Source organism: Venturia canescens, unplaced genomic scaffold (assembly GCF_019457755.1).
Source record: "Venturia canescens isolate UGA unplaced genomic scaffold, ASM1945775v1 PGA_scaffold_15__1_contigs__length_3012046, whole genome shotgun sequence".
Classification (NCBI taxonomy): Eukaryota; Metazoa; Arthropoda; class Insecta; order Hymenoptera; family Ichneumonidae; genus Venturia; species Venturia canescens.
The window spans coordinates 1,833,488-1,855,492 of NW_025108584.1; the positions used below are offsets into that span (position 1 = coordinate 1,833,488).

Below are 22,005 nucleotides of genomic sequence, written 5' to 3' on the forward strand. Positions count from 1 at the left end.
GAGCTTTGACCCGAGCATTTATATACTTGATCGGATAGATGTGATGGTAATAAACCTCGTAATCGCGCGGTGCATGAAAGAAATGTTGTAAAATATCGTAGGGAAATAAGATTCGAAATGAGATTTCCACTGCTTTCTCTTTTACACTTTCGCTTTTTTTAACTCTAGGCGTACACTACACAATAACTATAACAGATGCGCACGCACACACATGTTGTTTATATGTAACAGAAGAGAAACATTGTTGGCCCTCTCCATTTTTTCCACGAAAATTCTTGGAACAACGAGAAATATGGTTTTACACAAGTAGGGATCGGTATGAAGAGACATGGTTCGATGACACTTTTCAATGACATCGAAACTTATTTTTCCATATTATATGCGTATACACCGAATAATTCATAAGTGCATCGCTCGTCAAAATCTAATGACCTTTTCCTTGTTTGGAGAGTTTCAATTTTATTTCTTTCAAACGATATTATTGACTCCCAACTTACAAATATGAGAAATGAAGGGATAATGAGTAATAAACGTGTTGAAATACTGCAATCGCTTTTATTATTATATTATGATTATCTTTTATCATTATAGAAAAGAAAATTCAGGATAGTCTCTTCGCATTATTTATACGGGGGAAAATCAATAAATTAGCATTTGGTTTTCAGGAGCCGCCGTTGCCATCGTCTTCACCATCTGAGGCTCCCGACTCTGGCAAAAATTGACTTCCTCGACCGAGAGGATAGTACCACCCGGACTACAAAGAACTGGTTCGTTAAACAAATGTTGAGGAATTTGTTGTAAACATCCGTGCTGAGCTCGAGCGTTGAAGGTCCATGAGAGACGACACACCCCCAATTCCCGTTATGCAATTGATGAACGCTCTTCACCATATGACAGACGTGAACATAGATACGTCCCTTCGATCACCAATTATTGCGTCGGTTCTCGTATAACTCACTCGATCTCCTCGTGGTTCGTAATACTGTCTCTTTCCAAATATTGACCCACTAGATCAGGTGCTAGATGATCGTTGAAAACGAAATTTAGTAAGTGTTTGAGTGAAATTTCATTAACTAAAAGCGTTATAAAAGATAAAGTGCGAGTAAAAAGTTAATGTTTTCGAAGAAACGAATGGAAAATAGTTCAAAAGAATACTCGTAGCAAAAAGTGAAATGCGACAAACGTTTTTGAATTAAACAGAAATTTTAATAGAACAGCATATATAAAAATTCATGATCTTCTCTTTATACAATCGTATTAATTTTATCTCATCGTTTTTATTCAAATTATTATTACTGATATTATCATGTAATTTTATTACTCATATCTTTGGCCTTTAATGACTGGCAAATTAATTTAGCGGAATTTGATTCTGGATTCTTCTTGAGCGTCACCGAAATAACTTGAAATATAATAATTTGCACCAATCCATGGAAAGTTTTCTCGTTCTGTTCTTCCTGTCAACGAAACGTTTCAGATTCGGTATCTCCGTGACATCTGGAATTTATTTTAAAAAAAATTTATTATTTTAGAAAATTACTATAGAGAAAAAATTCACGATCTCAAAATATGAAGAGAATTTGGCAATTACTTCAGAATGTAGATGAACAAATAAAGTCGACTGCTTTTACTACTCAAATTTTGGCTGTCATGCAATTGAAGTTATATATCCAATATATTTTGGAGATTATTCTTTGACTGATTTTGACTTTTTTATGAGAAAAAATGAATAAAGTGAATTACCTAGTACTCACAGTCCTGAGATGTACCTGCCTACAGTCTTGAGATGAGCGCACAAATGAGTGAAAATAAGAATATGAATTCTTGTATCTGCAATCAATAAAAAATAACAAAATAAAATATAATTTATAGCTGATTAATTTATCTGTTTGATGATAGCATTAACGATATCCTGCGTATAACTAGAATTCTTTAAATGTATACTGCAAACATGCGGTGTAACCAAATCATCAAACTGACCATGACTTCCGTTCCATGAATCATCCCATTGTGTTTTCCAGCGGTTGCAAGACTTCAGCAAAAATCGTTACTTGATTGCTGATTGCTCGAACTTCCTGAAATCAAACGAAAAGTTATGAAACTCGTTCTACCCCTGAACAAAAAAAAATAGTAAGGAAAAAGAGAACGTACTGACAAATCCTCTCGGATCTTTATCAACGAATATTATTTTAACGTGATTCTTTTGCTCTATTTTGAAGCCCAAGCAGCAAAATTGTTGATTAGTATTGTATAAGGTATTATTTTTGAGGGGATTGAGATAGGATTGTCCGCTGAAAGGGTTTATGACATTAGCCCAACAACCGACAATCTTCAACTGCATGCAGATGTCAGATACTGCCAGAACAAATTGTAATAATTTAAAGAACTTTATCTTTAAACTTTTGAAAAACTTGCTAAAATATGTCGATGAAAAATGGAGAAAAACGTACGAATATAGCCAGCTTCTCAGTTTCCACTTCTCTGCACCACCGGTGAATTCGAGAATTTAACTTTTGACTAACGGTTACAATGGTCAACTGCGATAAGGCCACTTCGACACGATCAGGGAACATTTCCAGGAGACCTCTGCGCAACAATGATGGACATTCTTGAGCCACATAGTGAAGAGTCAGTAGTCAGTTGCGTGCACTTGCGACTGCTCCTTCCGAATCTCTCACTAATTTTCTCTATTGCAAATTCGATTGGCAACTTATTATCACCATCGACAAACGGACGACTTTCGACCTGTCATGTTGTGGTTGCGTCTAACCATCCAGGGCCTACAATCAACACTGAAGTTGATTGTCTTCGCATTCGATTGGTGCATGTGAAACATTTCTTGCAATTTGATTGCTGCGGATTCGACTCGCATGTCGCAATACACCTGAAAAAACAATTCATTCTCATTAGATAAACAAATACAATCGATCATTGTTGGAAACGTGAATAAAATTTTACTTTATTTTCGTAATTCTCTGTCTGCTTTTCTCCAGAGACGTTTTATCCATTGGCATTTGTCCCTTAAACATTCTTCGATTTCTGTCTTGCCACACTCACAACACGGACACAACAAGGTTATGTTCGTCGCTAAGCGTCACAGCGGGATTTTGACATTTGATTTATTAATTTCTCGGATAAACAATGATCAAACAAACGTTCAAACAATATTATTTGCTTCAAACAAACGATTCTGAATCGATTGGCGTTTGAAAAAATCAATTTTGAATAACTGGCGGCTAATTTAACGCTATTTTTTGTTTCGTTTGTTTGTCAAAAAATATTATCAAACAAACGTTTAAATTAATCAAACATTCACAAACTAACGACAAACAATCATAATGAATTAAAAAAAATGGCAAAAGTCAAAATGGAGGGGCTAATTTTATATAGCTCTGTGCTGCGTCGTGTGCTACGTTATGAAGTTGACGTCAGATTTCCAATCATCAACAACTAATTTCAACAACCAATCACAACGTCTAAAAATGGATGTCGTCAGATCCAACCAATCAGAAACTCGATAGCATCAAAGTGCCTTTGATGGTGTTATACTATAATATACAGACACATAAATTTTTGAATGTGTTCGTAACTTTTGCATAATCTTGAGCCCGTGCAAAGTTTTTTCTCAGCAATTACGCCACCAATAATGCTGATTTTGGGCTCATTCGATAGAGAATTTCTCAATTAGCTGAAAGTTCAATTTACAAAGTCGTACATAACTCATAGGCTTCGCAATTAAAGAAAATCACATGCCAATTTTACCCCCACCACCGCGAATCGTTTTATTCAGAGAAAGTATAGTCTCGGCGAGAGCCTCGGGCCAGCAGACGACAGGGCTGTCAATGTACTTGTCCCGAGACTCTACCGAGTCTCTTGATCTCCGCTAAGAGTCGGGATTCTTCCATGATTTTCAATTTCAAATAGGCAAAAGGAACTCAAGAATCGGGAAAAAAACCTCACGACCCTGGAGAGAAGCCAAGGCAATTTTTTTTCACTTCCAATTTCGTGAAAAAACGAGTTTTTATCATGATATTGGATGTTATAAGCAGAAATTCATATCTCCGCTAAAAGTCGGGAATCTCCCATGATTTTCAATTTCAAATAGGCAAAAGGAACTCAAGAAACGGGAAAAAAACCTCACGACCCTGGAGAGAAATCAAGGCAACGTTTTTTCACTTCCAATTTCGTGGAAAAACGAGTTTTTATCATGAAATTGTATGTTATAAGGCGAAATTCATGTCTCCGCTGGAAATCGACCTTCCACCATGATCTTCAGTTCCAAATAGGCAAAAGAAACTGAAGGAACAAGGAAAAATTTCTCATTGCCCCCGAGACACGCCAAGGCAACGTGTTTTCACTTCCCATTTGGTGAAAAAACGAGTTTTTATCATGATATTGGATGTTATAATCAGAAATTCATATCTCCGCTAAAAGTCGATATTCTTCCATGATTTTCAATTTCAAAAAGGGAAAAGGAACTCAAGAAACGGGAAAAAAACCTCACGACCCTGGAGAGAAACCAAGGCAACGTTTTTTCACTTCCAATTTGGTGAAAAAACGAGTTTTTATCATGAAATTGTATGTTATAAGGCGAAATTCATGTCGCTGCTGAAAATCGACCTTCCACCATGATCTTCAGTTCCAAATAGACAAAAGAAACTGAACAAACAGGGAAAAATTTGTCATTGCAATCGAGACACGCCAAGGCAACGTGTTTTCACTTCCCATTTTTTGAAATAACGAGTTTTTGTCATGATATTGGATGTTATAAGCAGAAATTCATATCTCCGCTAAGAGTCGGGATTCTTCCATGATTTTCAATTTCAAATAGGCAAAAGGAACTCAAGAATCGGGAAAAAAACTTCACGACCCTGGAGAGAAGCCAAGGCAATTTTTTTTCACTTCCAATTTCGTGAAAAAACTAGTTTATATCATGAAATTGAAGGTTGTAAGGCGAAATTCATGTCTCCGCTGTAAATCGACCTTCCACCATGATCTTCAGTTCCAAATAGACAAAAGAAACTGAACAAACAGGGAAAAATTTGTCATTGCAATCGAGACACGCTAATGCAACATGTTTTCACTTCCCAGTTTGTGAAATAACGAGTTTTTATCATGATATTGGATGTTATAAGGCGAAATTCATGTCTCCTCTGAAAATCGACCTTCCACCATCATCTTCAGTTCCAAATAGGCAAAAGAAACTGAAGAAAAAAGGAAAAATTTCTCATTGCCCCCGAGACACGCCAAGGCAACGTGTTTTCACTTCCAATTTCGTGAATAAACTAGTTTAGATCATGAAATTGAAGGTTGTAAGGCGAAAGTCATGTCTCCGCTGTAAATCGACGTTCCACCATGATCTTCAGTTCCAAATCGTCAAAAGAAACTGAAGAAACAGGGACAAATTTGTCATTGCAATCAAGACACGCTAATGCAACGTGTTTTCACTTTCCATTTTATGAAAAAACGAGTTTTTATCATGAAATTGGATGTTATAAAAGAAATTCATATCTCCGCTAAAAGTCGGGATTCTTCCATGATTTTTAATTTCAAATAGGGAAATGGAACTCAAGAAACGGGAAAAAAACTTCACGACCCTGGAGAGAAACCAAGGCAACGTTTTTTCACTTCCAATTTCGTGAAAAAACGAGTTTTTATCATGAAATTGTATGTTACAAAGCGAAATTCATGCCTCCGCTGGAAATCGACCTTCCACCATGATCTTCAGTTCCAAATAGGCAAAAGAAACTGAAGAAACAGGGAAAAATTTGTCATTGCAATCGAGACACGCCAATGCAACGTGTTTTCACTTCCCATTTTTTGAAATAACGAGTTTTTATCATGATATTGGATGTTATAAGCAGAAATTCATATCTCCGCTAAAAGTCGGGATTCTTCCATGATTTTTAATTTCAAATAGGGAAAAGGAACTCAAGAAACGGGAAAAAAATCCTCACGACCCTGAGAGAAGCCAAGGCAATATTTTTTCACTTCCAATTTCGTGAAAAAACGAGTTTTTATCATGATATTGGATGTTATAAGCAGAAATTCATATCTCCGCTAAAAGTCGGGAATCTCCCATGATTTTCAATTTCAAATAGGCAAAAGGAACTCAAGAAACGGGAAAAAAACCTCACGACCCTGGAGAGAAACCAAGGCAACGTTTTTTCACTTCCAATTTCGTGGAAAAACGAGTTTTTATCATGAAATTGTATGTTATAAGGCGAAATTCATGTCTCCGCTGGAAATCGACCTTCCACCATGATCTTCAGTTCCAAATAGGCAAAAGAAACTGAAGGAACAAGGAAAAATTTCTCATTGCCCCCGAGACACGCCAAGGCAACGTGTTTTCACTTCCCATTTGGTGAAAAAACGAGTTTTTATCATGATATTGGATGTTATAAGCAGAAATTCATATCTCCGCTAAAAGTCGATATTCTTCCATGATTTTCAATTTCAAAAAGGGAAAAGGAACTCAAGAAACGGGAAAAAAACCTCACGACCCTGGAGAGAAACCAAGGCAACGTTTTTTCACTTCCAATTTCGTGAAAAAACGAGTTTTTATCATGAAATTGTATGTTATAAGGCGAAATTCATGTCGCTGCTGAAAATCGACCTTCCACCATGATCTTCAGTTCCAAATAGGGAAAAGAAACTGTAGAAACAGGGAGAAATTTCTCATTGCTCTCGAGAGACGCCAAGGCAACGTGTTTTCACTTCCAATTTCGTGAAAAAACTAGTTTATATCATGAAATTGAACTTTATAAGGCGAAATTCATGTCTCCGCTGAAAATCGACATTCTCCCATGATCTTCAGTTCCAAATAGACAAAGGAAACTGAAGAAACCGGGAAAAATTTGTCATTGCAATCGAGACACGCCAATGGAACGTGTTTTCACTTCCCATTTTGTGAAATAACGAGTTTTTATCATGAAATTGGATGTTATAAGGCGAAATTCATGTCTCCGCTGAAAATCGACCTTCCATCATGATCTTCAGTTCCAAATAGGCAAAAGAAACTGAAGGAACAAGAAAAAATTTCTCATTGCCCCCGAGACACGCCAAGGCAACGTGTTTTCACTTCCAATTTCGTGAAAAAACGAGTTTTTATCATGATATTGGATGTTATAAGCAGAAATTCATATCTCCGCTAAAAGTCGGGATTCTCCCATAATTTTCTATTTCAAATAGGCAAAAGGAACTCAAGAAACGGGGTAAATATCCTCACGGCCCTGGAGAGAAGCCAAGGCAATGTTTTTTCACTTCCATTTTCGTGGAAAAACGAGTTTTTATCATGAAATTGTATGTTATAAGGCGAAATTCATGTCTCCGCTAGAAATCGACCTTCCACCATGATTTTCAGTTCCAAATAGGCAAAAGAAACTGAAGAAATAGGGAAAAATTTGTCATTGCAATCGAGACACGCCAATGCAACGTGTTTTCACTTCCCATTTTGTGAAATAACGAGTTTTTGTCATGATATTGGATGTTATAAGCAGAAATTCATATCTCCGCTAAGAGTCGGGATTCTTCCATGATTTTCAATTTCAAATAGGCAAAAGGAACTCAAGAATCGGGAAAAAAACCTCACGACCCTGGAGAGAAGCCAAGGCAATTTTTTTTCACTTCCAATTTCGTGAAAAAACGAGTTTTTATCATGATATTGGATGTTATAAGCAGAAATTCATATCTCCGCTAAAAGTCGGGAATCTCCCATGATTTTCAATTTCAAATAGGCAAAAGGAACTCAAGAAACGGGAAAAAAACCTCACGACCCTGGAGAGAAATCAAGGCAACGTTTTTTCACTTCCAATTTCGTGGAAAAACGAGTTTTTATCATGAAATTGTATGTTATAAGGCGAAATTCATGTCTCCGCTGGAAATCGACCTTCCACCATGATCTTCAGTTCCAAATAGGCAAAAGAAACTGAAGGAACAAGGAAAAATTTCTCATTGCCCCCGAGACACGCCAAGGCAACGTGTTTTCACTTCCCATTTGGTGAAAAAACGAGTTTTTATCATGATATTGGATGTTATAATCAGAAATTCATAACTCCGCTAAAAGTCGATATTCTTCCATGATTTTCAATTTCAAAAAGGGAAAAGGAACTCAAGAAACGGGAAAAAAACCTCACGACCCTGGAGAGAAACCAAGGCAACGTTTTTTCACTTCCAATTTGGTGAAAAAACGAGTTTTTATCATGAAATTGTATGTTATAAGGCGAAATTCATGTCGCTGCTGAAAATCGACCTTCCACCATGATCTTCAGTTCCAAATAGGGAAAAGAAACTGTAGAAACAGGGAGAAATTTCTCATTGCTCTCGAGAGACGCCAAGGCAACGTGTTTTCACTTCCAATTTCGTGAAAAAACTAGTTTATATCATGAAATTGAACTTTATAAGGCGAAATTCATGTCTCCGCTGAAAATCGACATTCTCCCATGATCTTCAGTTCCAAATAGACAAAGGAAACTGAAGAAACCGGGAAAAATTTGTCATTGCAATCGAGACACGCCAATGGAACGTGTTTTCACTTCCCATTTTGTGAAATAACGAGTTTTTATCATGATATTGGATGTTATAAGCAGAAATTCATATCTCCGCTAAAAGTCGGGAATCTCCCATGATTTTCAATTTCAAATAGGCAAAAGGAACTCAAGAAACGGGGAAAATATCCTCACGGCCCTGGAGAGAAGCCAAGGCAATGTTTTTTCACTTCCATTTTCGTGGAAAAACGAGTTTTTATCATGAAATTGTATGTTATAAGGCGAAATTCAGGTCTCCGCTGGAAATCGACCTTCCACCATGATTTTCAGTTCCAAATAGGCAAAAGAAACTGAAGAAATAGGGAAAAATTTGTCATTGCAATCGAGACACGCCAATGCAACGTGTTTTCACTTCCCATTTTGTGAAATAACGAGTTTTTATCATGATATTGGATGTTATAAGCAGAAATTCATATCTCCGCTAAGAGTCGGGATTCTTCCATGATTTTCAATTTCAAATAGGCAAAAGGAACTCAAGAATCGGGAAAAAAACCTCACGACCCTGGAGAGAAACCAAGGCAACGTTTTTTCACTTCGAATGTCGTGAAAAAACGAGTTTTTATCATGAAATTGTATGTTATAAGTCGAAATTCATGTCGCTGCTGAAAATCGACCTTCCACCATGATCTTCAGTTCCAAATAGGGAAAAAAAACTGAAGAAACAAGGAAAAATTCCTCATTGCCCCCGAGACACGCCAAGGCAACGTGTTTTCACTTCCCATTTTTTGAAATAACGAGTTTTTATCATTATATTGGATGTTATAAGCAGAAATTCATATCTCCGCTAAAAGTCGGGATTCTTCCATGATTTTCAATTTCAAATAGGCAAAAGGAACTCAAGAAACGGGAAAAAAACCTCACGACCCTGGAGAGAAACCAAGGCAACGTTTTTTCACTTCCAATTTCGTGGAAAAACGAGTATTTATCATGAAATTGTATGTTATAAGGCGAAATTCATGTCTCCGCTGGAAATCGACCTTCCACCATGATCTTCAGTTCCAAATAGACAAAAGAAACTGAAGAAACAGGGAAAAATTTGTCATTGAAATCGAGACACGCCAATGCAACGTGTTTTCACTTCCCATTTTGTGAGAAAATGAGTTTTTATCATGATATTGGATGTTATGAGCAGAAATTCATACCTCCGCTAAAAGTCGGGATTCTTCCATGATTTTCAATTTCAAATAGCGAAAAGGAACTCACGAAACGGGAAAAAAACCTCACGACCCTGGAGAGAAACCAAGGCAACGTTTTTTCACTTCCAATTTCGTGAAAAAACGAGTTTTTATCATGAAATTGTATGTTATAAGGCGAAATTCATGTCGCTGCTGAAAATCGACCTTCCACCATGATCTTCAGTTCCAAATAGGGAAAAGAAACTGTAGAAACAGGAAGAAATTTCTCATTGCTCTCGAGAGACGCCAAGGCAAAGTGTTTTCACTTCCAATTTCGTGAAAAAACTAGTTTATATCATGAAATTGAACTTTATAAGGCGAAATTCATGTCTCCGCTGAAAATCGACATTCTCCCATGATCTTCAGTTCCAAATAGGCAAAGGAAACTGAAGAAACCGGGAAAAATTTGTCATTGCAATCGAGACACGCCAATGCAACGTGTTTTCACTTCCCATTTTGTGAAATAACGAGTTTTTATCATGAAATTGTATGTTATAAGGCGAAATTCATGTCTCCGCTGGAAATCGACCTTCCACCATGATTTTCAGTTCCAAATAGGCAAAAGAAACTGAAGAAATAGGGAAAAATTTGTCATTGCAATCGAGACACGCCAATGCAACGTGTTTTCACTTCCCATTTTGTGAAATAACGAGTTTTTATCATGATATTGGATGTTATAAGCAGAAATTCATATCTCCGCTAAGATTCGGGATTCTTCCATGATTTTCAATTTCAAATAGGGAAAAGGAACTCAAGAAACGGGAAAAAAATCCTCACGACCCTGGAGAGAAGCCAAGGCAATTTTTTTTCACTTCCAATTTCGTGAAAAAACTAGTTTATAACATGAAATTGTATGTTATAAGGCGAAATTCATGTCGCTGCTGAAAATCGCCCTTCCACCATGATCTTCAGTTCCAAATAGCCAAAAGAATCTGAAGAAACAAGGAAAAATTTCTCATTACCCCCGAGACACGCCAAGGCAAAGAGTTTTCACTTCCATTTTCGTGAAAAAACGAGTTTTTATCATGATATTGGATGTTATAAGCAGAAATTCATACCTCCGCTAAAAGTCGGGATTCTTCCATGATTTTCAATTTCAAATAGGGAAAAGGAACTCAAGAACCGGGAAAAAAATCCTCACGACCCTGGAGAGAAGCCAAGGCAATGTTTTTTCACTTCCATTTTCGTGGAAAAACGAGTTTTTATCATGAAATTGAAGGTTGTAAGGCGAAATTCATGTCTCCGCTGTAAATCGACCTTCCACCATGATCTTCAGTTCCAAATAGGCAAAAGAAACTGAAGAAACAAGGAAAAATTTCTCATTGCCCCCGAGACACGCCAAGGCAACGTGTTTTCACTTCCCATTTTGTGAAAAAACGAGTTTTTATCATGATATTGGATGTTATAAGCAGAAATCCATATCTCCGCTAAAAGCCGGGATTCTTCCATAACTTTCAATTTCCAATAGAAATAAGGAACTCAAGAAAAAGGGAAAAAAACCTCACGGTCCTGGAGAGAAGCCAAGGCAATGGTTTTTCACTTCCGATTTCGTAGAAAAACGAGTTTTTATCATGAAATTGTATGTTATAAGGCGAAATTCATGTCTCCGCTGAAAATTGGCCTTCCACCATGATCTTCAGTTCCAAATAGGCAAGAGAAACTGAAGAAACAGGGAGAAATTTCTCATTGCCCTCGAGAGACGCCAAGGCAACGTGTTTTCACTTCCCATTTTGTGAAATAACGAGTTTTCATCATGATATTGGATGTTATAAGCAGAAATTCATATCTCCGCTAAAAGTCGGGATTCTTCCATGATTTTCAATTTCAAATAGGCAATAGGTACTCACGAAACGGGAAAAAAACCTCACGACCCTGGAGAGAAACCAATGCAACGTTTTTTCACTTCCAATTTCGTGGAAAAAACGAGTTTTTATCATGAAATTGTATGTTACAAAGCGAAATTCATGCCTCCGCTGGAAATCGACCTTCCACCATGATCTTCAGTTCTAAATAGGCAAAAGAAACTGAAGAAACAAGGAAAAATTTCTCATTGCCCCCGAGACACTCCAAGGCAACGTGTTTTCACTTCCAATTTCGTGAAAAAACTAGTTTATATCATGAAATTGAACTTTATAAGGCGAAATTCATGTCTCCGCTGAAAATCGACATTCTCCCATGATCTTCAGTTCCAAATAGACAAAGGAAACTGAAGAAACCGGGAAAAATTTGTCATTGCAATCGAGACACGCCAATGGAACGTGTTTTCACTTCCCATTTTGTGAAATAACGAGTTTTTATCATGATATTGGATGTTATAAGCAGAAATTCATATCTCCGCTAAAAGTCGGGAATCTCCCATGATTTTCAATTTCAAATAGGCAAAAGGAACTCAAGAATCGGGGAAAATATCCTCACGGCCCTGGAGAGAAGCCAAGGCAATGTTTTTTCACTTCCATTTTCGTGGAAAAACGAGTTTTTATCATGAAATTGTATGTTATAAGGCGAAATTCATGTCTCCGCTGGAAATCGACCTTCCACCATGATTTTCAGTTCCAATACGCAAAAGAAACTGAAGAAATAGGGAAAAATTTGTCATTGCAATCGAGACACGCCAATGCAACGTGTTTTCACTTCCCATTTTGTGAAATAACGAGTTTTTATCATGATATTGGATGTTATAAGCAGAAATTCATATCTCCGCTAAGATTCGGGATTCTTCCATGATTTTCAATTTCAAATAGGGAAAAGGAACTCAAGAAACGGGAAAAAAATCCTCACGACCCTGGAGAGAAGCCAAGGCAATGTTTTTTCACTTCCAATTTCGTGGAAAAACGAGTTTTTATCATGAAATTGTATGTTATAAGGCGAAATTCATGCCTCCGCTGGAAATCGACCTTCCACCATGACCTTCAGTTCCAAATAGGCAAAAGAAACTGAAGAAACAGGGAAAAATTTGTCATTGCAATCGAGACACGCCGATGAAACGTGTTTTCACTTCCCATTTTGTGAAATAACGAGTTTTTATCATGATATTGGATGTTATACGCAGAAATTCATATCTCCGCTAAAAGTCGGGAATCTCCCATGATTTTCAATTTCAAATAGGCAAAAGGAACTCAAGAAACGGGGAAAAAATCCTCACGACCCTGAGAGAAGCCAAGGCAATTTTTTTTCACTTCCAATTTCGTGACAAAACGAGTTTTTATCATGAAATTGTATGTTATAAGGCGAAATTCATGTCTCCGCTGATAATCGACCTTGCACCATGATTTTCAGTTCCAAATAGGCAAAAGAAACTGAAGAAATAGGGAAAAATTTGTCATTGCAATCGAGACACGCCAATGCAACGTGTTTTCACTTCCCATTTTGTGAAATAACGAGTTTTTGTCATGATATTGGATGTTATAAGCAGAAATTCATATCTCCGCTAAGAGTCGGGATTCTTCCATGATTTTCAATTTCAAATAGGCAAAAGGAACTCAAGAATCGGGAAAAAAACCTCACGACCCTGGAGAGAAGCCAAGGCAATTTTTTTTCACTTCCAATTTCGTGAAAAAACGAGTTTTTATCATGATATTGGATGTTATAAGCAGAAATTCATATCTCCGCTAAAAGTCGGGAATCTCCCATGATTTTCAATTTCAAATAGGCAAAAGGAACTCAAGAAACGGGAAAAAAACCTCACGACCCTGGAGAGAAATCAAGGCAACGTTTTTTCACTTCCAATTTCGTGGAAAAACGAGTTTTTATCATGAAATTGTATGTTATAAGGCGAAATTCATGTCTCCGCTGGAAATCGACCTTCCACCATGATCTTCAGTTCCAAATAGGCAAAAGAAACTGAAGGAACAAGGAAAAATTTCTCATTGCCCCCGAGACACGCCAAGGCAACGTGTTGTCACTTCCCATTTGGTGAAAAAACGAGTTTTTATCATGATATTGGATGTTATAATCAGAAATTCATATCTCCGCTAAAAGTCGATATTCTTCCATGATTTTCAATTTCAAAAAGGGAAAAGGAACTCAAGAAACGGGAAAAAAACCTCACGACCCTGGAGAGAAACCAAGGCAACGTTTTTTCACTTCCAATTTGGTGAAAAAACGAGTTTTTATCATGAAATTGTATGTTATAAGGCGAAATTCATGTCGCTGCTGAAAATCGACCTTCCACCATGATCTTCAGTTCCAAATAGGGAAAAGAAACTGAAGAAACAAGGAAAAATTCCTCATTGCCCCCGAGACACGCCAAGGCAACGTGTTTTCACTTCCCATTTTTTGAAATAACGAGTTTTTGTCATGATATTGGATGTTATAAGCAGAAATTCATATCTCCGCTAAGAGTCGGGATTCTTCCATGATTTTCAATTTCAAATAGGCAAAAGGAACTCAAGAATCGGGAAAAAAACTTCACGACCCTGGAGAGAAGCCAAGGCAATTTTTTTTCATTTCCAATTTCGTGAAAAAACTAGTTTATATCATGAAATTGTATGTTATAAGGCGAAATTCATGTCTCCGCTGGAAATCGACCTTCCACCATGATCTTCAGTTCCAAATAGGCAAAAGAAACTGAAGGAACAAGGAAAAATTTCTCATTGCCCCCGAGACACGCCAAGGCAACGTGTTTTCACTTCCCATTTGGTGAAAAAACGAGTTTTTATCATGATATTGGATGTTATAAGCAGAAATTCATATCTCCGCTAAAAGTCGATATTCTTCCATGATTTTCAATTTCAAAAAGGGAAAAGGAACTCAAGAAACGGGAAAAAAACCTCACGACCCTGGAGAGAAACCAAGGCAACGTTTTTTCACTTCCAATTTCGTGAAAAAACGAGTTTTTATCATGAAATTGTATGTTATAAGGCGAAATTCATGTCGCTGCTGAAAATCGACCTTCCACCATGATCTTCAGTTCCAAATAGGGAAAAGAAACTGTAGAAACAGGGAGAAATTTCTCATTGCTCTCGAGAGACGCCAAGGCAACGTGTTTTCACTTCCAATTTCGTGAAAAAACTAGTTTATATCATGAAATTGAACTTTATAAGGCGAAATTCATGTCTCCGCTGAAAATCGACATTCTCCCATGATCTTCAGTTCCAAATAGACAAAGGAAACTGAAGAAACCGGGAAAAATTTGTCATTGCAATCGAGACACGCCAATGGAACGTGTTTTCACTTCCCATTTTGTGAAATAACGAGTTTTTATCATGAAATTGGATGTTATAAGGCGAAATTCATGTCTCCGCTGAAAATCGACCTTCCATCATGATCTTCAGTTCCAAATAGGCAAAAGAAACTGAAGGAACAAGAAAAAATTTCTCATTGCCCCCGAGACACGCCAAGGCAACGTGTTTTCACTTCCAATTTCGTGAAAAAACGAGTTTTTATCATGATATTGGATGTTATAAGCAGAAATTCATATCTCCGCTAAAAGTCGGGATTCTCCCATAATTTTCTATTTCAAATAGGCAAAAGGAACTCAAGAAACGGGGTAAATATCCTCACGGCCCTGGAGAGAAGCCAAGGCAATGTTTTTTCACTTCCATTTTCGTGGAAAAACGAGTTTTTATCATGAAATTGTATGTTATAAGGCGAAATTCATGTCTCCGCTAGAAATCGACCTTCCACCATGATTTTCAGTTCCAAATAGGCAAAAGAAACTGAAGAAATAGGGAAAAATTTGTCATTGCAATCGAGACACGCCAATGCAACGTGTTTTCACTTCCCATTTTGTGAAATAACGAGTTTTTGTCATGATATTGGATGTTATAAGCAGAAATTCATATCTCCGCTAAGAGTCGGGATTCTTCCATGATTTTCAATTTCAAATAGGCAAAAGGAACTCAAGAATCGGGAAAAAAACCTCACGACCCTGGAGAGAAGCCAAGGCAATTTTTTTTCACTTCCAATTTCGTGAAAAAACGAGTTTTTATCATGATATTGGATGTTATAAGCAGAAATTCATATCTCCGCTAAAAGTCGGGAATCTCCCATGATTTTCAATTTCAAATAGGCAAAAGGAACTCAAGAAACGGAAAAAAAACCTCACGACCCTGGAGAGAAATCAAGGCAACGTTTTTTCACTTCCAATTTCGTGGAAAAACGAGTTTTTATCATGAAATTGTATGTTATAAGGCGAAATTCATGTCTCCGCTGGAAATCGACCTTCCACCATGATCTTCAGTTCCAAATAGGCAAAAGAAACTGAAGGAACAAGGAAAAATTTCTCATTGCCCCCGAGACACGCCAAGGCAACGTGTTTTCACTTCCCATTTGGCGAAAAAACGAGTTTTTATCATGATATTGGATGTTATAATCAGAAATTCATATCTCCGCTAAAAGTCGATATTCTTCCATGATTTTCAATTTCAAAAAGGGAAAAGGAACTCAAGAAACGGGAAAAAAACCTCACGACCCTGGAGAGAAACCAAGGCAACGTTTTTTCACTTCCAATTTGGTGAAAAAACGAGTTTTTATCATGAAATTGTATGTTATAAGGCGAAATTCATGTCGCTGCTGAAAATCGACCTTCCACCATGATCTTCAGTTCCAAATAGGGAAAAGAAACTGAAGAAACAAGGAAAAATTCCTCATTGCCCCCGAGACACGCCAAGGCAACGTGTTTTCACTTCCAATTTCGTGAAAAAACGAGTTTTTATCATGATATTGGATGTTATAAGCAGAAATTCATATCTCCGCTAAAAGTCGGGATTCTCCCATAATTTTCTATTTCTAATAGGCAAAAGGAACTCAAGAAACGGGGTAAATATCCTCACGGCCCTGGAGAGAAGCCAAGGCAATGTTTTTCACTTCCATTTTCGTGGAAAAACGAGTTTTTATCATGAAATTGTATGTTATAAGGCGAAATTCATGTCTCCGCTGGAAATCGACCTTCCACCATGATCTACAGTTCCAAATAGGCAAAAGAAACTGAAGGAACAAGGAAAAATTTCTCATTGCCCCCGAGACACGCCAAGGCAACGTGTTTTCACTTCCCATTTGGTGAAAAAACGAGTTTTTATCATGATATTGGATGTTATAAGCAGAAATTCATATCTCCGCTAAAAGTCGATATTCTTCCATGATTTTCAATTTCAAAAAGGGAAAAGGAACTCAAGAAACGGGAAAAAAACCTCACGACCCTGGAGAGAAACCAAGGCAACGTTTTTTCACTTCCAATTTCGTGAAAAAACGAGTTTTTATCATGAAATTGTATGTTATAAGGCGAAATTCATGTCGCTGCTGAAAATCGACCTTCCACCATGATCTTCAGTTCCAAATAGGGAAAAGAAACTGTAGAAACAGGGAGAAATTTCTCATTGCTCTCGAGAGACGCCAAGGCAACGTGTTTTCACTTCCAATTTCGTGAAAAAACTAGTTTATATCATGAAATTGAACTTTATAAGGCGAAATTCATGTCTCCGCTGAAAATCGACATTCTCCCATGATCTTCAGTTCCAAATAGACAAAGGAAACTGAAGAAACCGGGAAAAATTTGTAATTGCAATCGAGACACGCCAATGGAACGTGTTTTCACTTCCCATTTTGTGAAATAACGAGTTTTTATCATGAAATTGGATGTTATAAGGCGAAATTCATGTCTCCGCTGAAAATCGACCTTCCATCATGATCTTCAGTTCCAAATAGGCAAAAGAAACTGAAGGAACAAGAAAAAATTTCTCATTGCCCCCGAGACACGCCAAGGCAACGTGTTTTCACTTCCAATTTCGTGAAAAAACGAGTTTTTATCATGATATTGGATGTTATAAGCAGAAATTCATATCTCCGCTAAAAGTCGGGATTCTCCCATAATTTTCTATTTCTAATAGGCAAAAGGAACTCAAGAAACGGGGTAAATATCCTCACGGCCCTGGAGAGAAGCCAAGGCAATGGTTTTCACTTCCATTTTCGTGGAAAAACGAGTTTTTATCATGAAATTGTATGTTATAAGGCGAAATTCATGTCTCCGCTGGAAATCGACCTTCCACCATGATCTTCAGTTCCAAATAGGCAAAAGAAACTGAAGGAACAAGGAAAAATTTCTCATTGCCCCCGAGACACGCCAAGGCAACGTGTTTTCACTTCCCATTTGGTGAAAAAACGAGTTTTTATCATGATATTGGATGTTATAAGCAGAAATTCATATCTCCGCTAAAAGTCGATATTCTTCCATGATTTTCAATTTCAAAAAGGGAAAAGGAACTCAAGAAACGGGAAAAAAACCTCACGACCCTGGAGAGAAACCAAGGCAACGTTTTTTCACTTCCAATTTCGTGAAAAAACGAGTTTTTATCATGAAATTGTATGTTATAAGGCGAAATTCATGTCGCTGCTGAAAATCGACCTTCCACCATGATCTTCAGTTCCAAATAGGGAAAAGAAACTGTAGAAACAGGGAGAAATTTCTCATTGCTCTCGAGAGACGCCAAGGCAACGTGTTTTCACTTCCAATTTCGTGAAAAAACTAGTTTATATCATGAAATTGAACTTTATAAGGCGAAATTCATGTCTCCGCTGAAAATCGACATTCTCCCATGATCTTCAGTTCCAAATAGACAAAGGAAACTGAAGAAACCGGGAAAAATTTGTCATTGCAATCGAGACACGCCAATGGAACGTGTTTTCACTTCCCATTTTGTGAAATAACGAGTTTTTATCATGAAATTGGATGTTATAAGGCGAAATTCATGTCTCCGCTGAAAATCGACCTTCCATCATGATCTTCAGTTCCAAATAGGCAAAAGAAACTGAAGGAACAAGAAAAAATTTCTCATTGCCCCCGAGACACGCCAAGGCAACGTGTTTTCACTTCCAATTTCGTGAAAAAACGAGTTTTTATCATGATATTGGATGTTATAAGCAGAAATTCATATCTCCGCTAAAAGTCGGGATTCTCCCATAATTTTCTATTTCTAATAGGCAAAAGGAACTCAAGAAACGGGGTAAATATCCTCACGGCCCTGGAGAGAAGCCAAGGCAATGTTTTTCACTTCCATTTTCGTGGAAAAACGAGTTTTTATCATGAAATTGTATGTTATAAGGCGAAATTCATGTCTCCGCTAGAAATCGACCTTCCACCATGATTTTCAGTTCCAAATAGGCAAAAGAAACTGAAGAAATAGGGAAAAATTTGTCATTGCAATCGAGACACGCCAATGCAACGTGTTTTCACTTCCCATTTTGTGAAATAACGAGTTTTTGTCATGATATTGGATGTTATAAGCAGAAATTCATATCTCCGCTAAGAGTCGGGATTCTTCCATGATTTTCAATTTCAAATAGGCAAAAGGAACTCAAGAATCGGGAAAAAAACCTCACGACCCTGGAGAGAAGCCAAGGCAATTTTTTTTCACTTCCAATTTCGTGAAAAAACGAGTTTTTATCATGATATTGGATGTTATAAGCAGAAATTCATATCTCCGCTAAAAGTCGGGAATCTCCCATGATTTTCAATTTCAAATAGGCAAAAGGAACTCAAGAAACGGGAAAAAAACCTCACGACCCTGGAGAGAAATCAAGGCAACGTTTTTTCACTTCCAATTTCGTGGAAAAACGAGTTTTTATCATGAAATTGTATGTTATAAGGCGAAATTCATGTCTCCGCTGGAAATCGACCTTCCACCATGATCTTCAGTTCCAAATAGGCAAAAGAAACTGAAGGAACAAGGAAAAATTTCTCATTGCCCCCGAGACACGCCAAGGCAACGTGTTTTCACTTCCCATTTGGTGAAAAAACGAGTTTTTATCATGATATTGGATGTTATAATCAGAAATTCATATCTCCGCTAAAAGTCGATATTCTTCCATGATTTTCAATTTCAAAAAGGGAAAAGGAACTCAAGAAACGGGAAAAAAACCTCACGACCCTGGAGAGAAACCAAGGCAACGTTTTTTCACTTCCAATTTGGTGAAAAAACGAGTTTTTATCATGAAATTGTATGTTATAAGGCGAAATTCATGTCGCTGCTGAAAATCGACCTTCCACCATGATCTTCAGTTCCAAATAGGGAAAAGAAACTGTAGAAACAGGGAGAAATTTCTCATTGCTCTCGAGAGACGCCAAGGCAACGTGTTTTCACTTCCAATTTCGTGAAAAAACTAGTTTATATCATGAAATTGAACTTTATAAGGCGAAATTCATGTCTCCGCTGAAAATCGACATTCTCCCATGATCTTCAGTTCCAAATAGACAAAGGAAACTGAAGAAACCGGGAAAAATTTGTCATTGCAATCGAGACACGCCAATGGAACGTGTTTTCACTTCCCATTTTGTGAAATAACGAGTTTTTATCATGATATTGGATGTTATAAGCAGAAATTCATATCTCCGCTAAAAGTCGGGATTCTTCCATGATTTTTAATTTCAAATAGGGAAAAGGAACTCAAGAAACGGGAAAAAAATCCTCACGACCCTGAGAGAAGCCAAGGCAATATTTTTTCACTTCCAATTTCGTGAAAAAACGAGTTTTTATCATGAAATTGTATGTTACAAAGCGAAATTCATGCCTCCGCTGGAAATCGACCTTCCACCATGATCTTCAGTTCCAAATAGGCAAAAGAAACTGAAGAAACAGGGAAAAATTTGTCATTGCAATCGAGACACGCCAATGCAACGTGTTTTCACTTCCCATTTTTTGAAATAACGAGTTTTTATCATGATATTGGATGTTATAAGCAGAAATTCATATCTCCGCTAAAAGTCGGGATTCTTCCATGATTTTTAATTTCAAATAGGGAAAAGGAACTCAAGAAACGGGAAAAAAATCCTCACGACCCTGAGAGAAGCCAAGGCAATATTTTTTCACTTCCAATTTCGTGAAAAAACGAGTTTTTATCATGATATTGGATGTTATAAGCAGAAATTCATATCTCCGCTAAAAGTCGGGAATCTCCCATGATTTTCAATTTCAAATAGGCAAAAGGAACTCAAGAAACGGGAAAAAAACCTCACGACCCTGGAGAGAAACCAAGGCAACGTTTTTTCACTTCCAATTTCGTGGAAAAACGAGTTTTTATCATGAAATTGTATGTTATAAGGCGAAATTCATGTCTCCGCTGGAAATCGACCTTCCACCATGATCTTCAGTTCCAAATAGGCAAAAGAAACTGAAGGAACAAGGAAAAATTTCTCATTGCCCCCGAGACACGCCAAGGCAACGTGTTTTCACTTCCCATTTGGTGAAAAAACGAGTTTTTATCATGATATTGGATGTTATAAGCAGAAATTCATATCTCCGCTAAAAGTCGATATTCTTCCATGATTTTCAATTTCAAAAAGGGAAAAGGAACTCAAGAAACGGGAAAAAAACCTCACGACCCTGGAGAGAAACCAAGGCAACGTTTTTTCACTTCCAATTTCGTGAAAAAACGAGTTTTTATCATGAAATTGTATGTTATAAGGCGAAATTCATGTCGCTGCTGAAAATCGACCTTCCACCATGATCTTCAGTTCCAAATAGGGAAAAGAAACTGTAGAAACAGGGAGAAATTTCTCATTGCTCTCGAGAGACGCCAAGGCAACGTGTTTTCACTTCCAATTTCGTGAAAAAACTAGTTTATATCATGAAATTGAACTTTATAAGGCGAAATTCATGTCTCCGCTGAAAATCGACATTCTCCCATGATCTTCAGTTCCAAATAGACAAAGGAAACTGAAGAAACCGGGAAAAATTTGTCATTGCAATCGAGACACGCCAATGGAACGTGTTTTCACTTCCCATTTTGTGAAATAACGAGTTTTTATCATGAAATTGGATGTTATAAGGCGAAATTCATGTCTCCGCTGAAAATCGACCTTCCATCATGATCTTCAGTTCCAAATAGGCAAAAGAAACTGAAGGAACAAGAAAAAATTTCTCATTGCCCCCGAGACACGCCAAGGCAACGTGTTTTCACTTCCAATTTCGTGAAAAAACGAGTTTTTATCATGATATTGGATGTTATAAGCAGAAATTCATATCTCCGCTAAAAGTCGGGATTCTCCCATAATTTTCTATTTCTAATAGGCAAAAGGAACTCAAGAAACGGGGTAAATATCCTCACGGCCCTGGAGAGAAGCCAAGGCAATGTTTTTTCACTTCCATTTTCGTGGAAAAACGAGATTTTATCATGAAATTGTATGTTATAAGGCGAAATTCATGTCTCCGCTAGAAATCGACCTTCCACCATGATTTTCAGTTCCAAATAGGCAAAAGAAACTGAAGAAATAGGGAAAAATTTGTCATTGCAATCGAGACACGCCAATGCAACGTGTTTTCACTTCCCATTTTGTGAAATAACGAGTTTTT

General features: G+C 37.3%; 1 long non-coding RNA gene across 2 annotated transcripts; it reads right to left on the reverse strand.

Annotated features, from left to right (window-relative positions):
- Positions 1 to 541: 541 nt before the first annotated feature.
- Positions 542 to 3,202, reverse strand: LOC122418601 (uncharacterized). 2 transcript variants are annotated; one of them, XR_006262548.1, is made up of 6 exons: positions 2,959 to 3,197; positions 2,451 to 2,884; positions 1,981 to 2,075; positions 1,744 to 1,830; positions 1,322 to 1,497; positions 542 to 1,019 (listed from the first exon to the last, which is right to left on the reverse strand). It is a non-coding gene; the product is annotated as an uncharacterized lncRNA (long non-coding RNA). The 2 variants fall into 2 exon arrangements; XR_006262547.1 differs by having other exon boundaries at positions 542 to 1,497; positions 2,959 to 3,202.
- Positions 3,203 to 22,005: the final 18,803 nt, after the last annotated feature.